The 3,975-nt window shown below is 31.6% G+C and overlaps 1 long non-coding RNA gene across 4 annotated transcripts in view; it reads right to left on the bottom strand.

Moving 5' to 3' along the window:
* Positions 1 to 442: 442 nt before the first annotated feature.
* The window catches only part of LOC146915941 (uncharacterized), a 4,575-nt gene continuing 1,042 nt past the window's right edge, over positions 443 to 3,975 (bottom strand). For all 4 annotated transcript variants that reach the window (XR_015014804.1, XR_015014806.1, XR_015014807.1 and 1 more), the window contains 5 exons: positions 3,465 to 3,975; positions 2,851 to 3,331; positions 2,606 to 2,750; positions 1,207 to 1,321; positions 443 to 902 (listed from right to left, as the gene is read on the bottom strand). The exon at positions 3,465 to 3,975 is cut by the window's right edge. This is a non-coding gene — a long non-coding RNA (uncharacterized LOC146915941). The remainder of the gene's footprint in view (positions 903 to 1,206; positions 1,322 to 2,605; positions 2,751 to 2,850; positions 3,332 to 3,464) is intronic.

The following is a 3,975-nucleotide window of genomic DNA, read 5'->3' as shown; positions in this document are numbered from 1 at the left end:
TTATTTATTATTAAATACCTGGAAAAGTTAGGTGAATAAAAAACAATAAATAATAAGATATTAATGAGAAAAAACACTCTATCCATCTTATTATAAGTGCTCCATTTGTAATATTTCCATGTCCAAAATTATTTGTTGTTTTAAATATCAATGTAATATTTACCATGCATTTTTAGGTTTATTGAATGACTAATGTATCTAATCTATAATATACACCAAATACATTTAGTATTAAATGATTGTGAAAATGGAAAGGGGTATACTCTTATAGAAATTTGTAAAGTATTAAATATCACTTTAATAAAAGTTGATTGATTTTTTATTTTTTGATCATATAGATAAACTTTTTTTTACTCAAATAGTTTTTATAAATAAGACTAGTGCAAGTATATAATTGTACAACAAGGGTTGGCTGTTTGTTTGGGGTGACAATCAATGGATTTGGTGCAACATTTGACCTCCCTTGACAGGCAACAAGAATCTTACCCTGCCTTTCATGACTTCTTCATTCTACCTTTCTTCGCTCTCTTCTTTACTTCCCTACATGTCCTTCTCGACAGGTTCATTTTTGAGGTATCCCAACTCAAACCAACCTTCTTCTATATTATTATTAAACTTGCACCACACAATTTTAGAACTCAATTTTTGTAAACTTTTGTTGCTTCCCTTTACTTGACTCTTCTGCTTCACTATAAGGTGTTTCAAAGCAACAAAACAGAAAATTTCATTATGTACACTAATTATATGGAAGACTTAAACATTTGCCCACTTTTCCAACCCACTTTGAGAGTCTTGTATACTTATCCTTTATGGGAGCCTAGCTTCAACACAGGTACCAAAAAAACTATCTTCATTTGTGCTTGCACCTTTAATATAATTGATAAAGGTTCATCTTCACAAACCTGCAATGCAATTTCATAAAAATAACAATAATTTCAGATGAAGTCGACCCCTTTGCTTGAACTCAGCCATATCATAGAAGTATTCCCTATTAATTTCTTCATTTCTGCACAAAACTCCATCAACATCACTTGATCAATACTACACTTCATCACATCACAACTACTCAATTTCACTACTAAAAATAGTCACATCTCGAATCGAGTTCATGATACTTCAGAGGTTGAAATCAATATATGATGAATTTTATATAAAAACACTATAGTTGACATAAAAGTTTTAAGACTAAAGATTTAGGAACTTTACCTGAAGTTTTACAAAACAATCACAGGAAGTGATAATCATGATTATCCAAAATGGTAGTGGCTTATGTATGGGGGAATGCAGCCGCCCTTCAAGGGAAATCAAACCATGCCAACACCTTCACATGTATTTAGAGAAATGATGAGTACTTATCTCATTGATAACATAAACCTGTGCAAGAGAAATCGTGATTGCTTAAATAAATAAAAAACTATGACAACATAGAATAGAGTGCACTAATTACATAATATGTGGTAAAACGTGCAAGCAAGTCCATTGTGTCATTTTAACAAATTGTGCAAATATCCTTCTGATAGCCTATAGCTCACATCCAATTGAAATCATAATGAATGGATTTAATTGACAGGCATCCTTATAAACACACTCAGATTGATAACCTTGCTATATAAGAGCTTGCTTGTAGATGGTAAAACCTTAACCTAATTTCCAAAAAAAATGTGACAAAAAAAAAGGCTCAGGTATATTAGCCATTTTTATGGACATCTGGTTTAACCATGACACTATGGCACCTACAATATACATGATTTGCGCATCCTCATGTATCCATTTCTGCATCATTCACATCAGAACATGAATGACCCTCACTCATCCAATCATTAGATTTAATGATACAACAGATAAGGACTTAATGTGATTGAAGGGTTTCCATGAATTTGTTTTGAAGAGTTTTTGTTCATAACATCTGGTATAAACTAATGAAACTAAACTTTTTTCAATGTCCTTTTCATGTATATTTTTTAAACTCTGATAAACTGCCATTCAGAAAGCGCGTAATCTCTGACCACATTCATTGATAGCTATTTTACCACATACTCATTTTACTAACAGACCAAAGTTCAACAACCATAATTTATTCAGCAACTATTACCCCTGCAACTGAGGGTAAAAATGGATAATAGTCTACCATACCATATATTCAACAACCATATACATTGACATGATCAAACTTCTAGCTTACCATAATTTTTTTCGATGCACGACAAGTAAATGTCAACCATGTGTTGATTAAGGATTGTTAACTTAATTGGTTGTCCATCATACAAAAAGATTGAGAATCATGATAGCAATTACTATCATATATAAAATTAAGATGAAATGGATTTTCATTATTTATTTGGGTGAATATCTATCTTTTTTAAACATACAAAATATGAGTTGATATAGAAAACTCAAATTGGATGTCGCTGCTGTTCATCGAAAGATAAAATAGGCATCCACAGATTCACATGGTTTACTCTAGAGCGAATATCAAATCCATGAGATTCAAGCTTAAAAAGAAAACATCCTTCAGTAGTATCCTAAATCATTGATTGTAGAAAAAAAAAGTATAAACTTATCGACAATACACTTTTAAGTTAAAATTAGAGATTATTTAACTTGCCTCAGAATTGCAGACCTTGTCATTTTTCACATAAAATCTTCACAATAATAGTAATAACTCTCGATGCACATTTACTGTATGCCTGGTAGACCATCCTATACCAGTCTTAAACTCACAGGTTCTTGCCAACACTGAACTGAAGCATCTATGAAGCAACATTGTTACACACACAAAATAAATTAATTTTGGCATAAAACAGTAGAATGAAGAGTAATCTTGCGAAAATCATGAACAAAATAATTAACCTCAGCTGATTCAACCAAATCTTCGATAGTTGTAGAAAATTATCAGAGAGAGGGACTGTAATCAGACCAGTAAAACAAATTAGAAACTTTAGGCAAATCATTAGTTAATTTTTTAAATGCACACAAAGGATAGAATAATGGTTATTGTAAAAGCTGCACCCTATAATTTTTTCTAAATCACGGTGGCGCACCGTGATTTTGATAAAGTCACCACAGAAACCCAAAATAAGCTTGGATAAAAAATATACACATCTAAGTATAACCTTATGAAATAAGCTCCTTATAGCAGTCAAAGAAAACTACCTTAAAACTCAATTTAAATTACTTGCAACTTGAAATAATATGAAAAAGGAAGACATTACACATGTAGAGCATACTCTAATAGATAATGTTGTTTCTTCCTCATTTTCCTTTGTCCCTAGAAGCCACAAACCAAGCTTAGTCGCCTTAAGATTCTGATCGTTCTCATACGTCACTCTGCCTTCATAAAATGATACAGATAATGAGCAAACACCTTTATAGAAATGATTCCTCAAAAAAAAAAAAAACTATAGAGAAATGAGAAAATACTCGTGCCTTGGTTGAAGTCAATAGAGAAGAACATAGCAAAGTACCTTGATATAAAGTAAGCTACAATGTGATTCCATAAGTATGCCCACTTGCAAAAATATGTAACACACTTCATATGTTCTTGCCAAATGATTAGCAACACAGAATGAAAAATAATAGCAGATTCATATGTTCCTTTCAAAAACCAAAATCATATGTTAAATAATTAAGAGGTAATTACATATTGTCAAGCAAGATACTACAACAAATATCAGCGACACACACAAAGAAGTGGAGAACAACAAAACATATATAGCTTTAAATCAAGGCAAGCCTGATGCAAATACAATGTTTCAAAAAGCAGGACACAAAAAGGAAAGAACTATAAGTGAAAAACCTGAAGGGGAAAGAAACCTGTAAAAGCATCACCTTCTCATCAAAGCCTCACTCTCCATCATCATCTTCAACATATGAACTCAAACCTAGTCACACTAACTATAAGAGAAGTTACAGCTCCTAAAGAAACAGAAGAAAAAAAATATGCTAGCATAAATTGTGTGAGAAGGAAATAGTAAA

This window comes from Medicago sativa, chromosome 6 (assembly GCF_051527215.1).
Source record: "Medicago sativa cultivar Bolivia chromosome 6, Bolivia_mono, whole genome shotgun sequence".
NCBI classification, from domain to species: Eukaryota; Viridiplantae; Streptophyta; class Magnoliopsida; order Fabales; family Fabaceae; genus Medicago; species Medicago sativa.
Note: the sequence above shows the minus strand (reverse complement) of the source record. Positions and strands in the feature narration are given on the sequence as shown.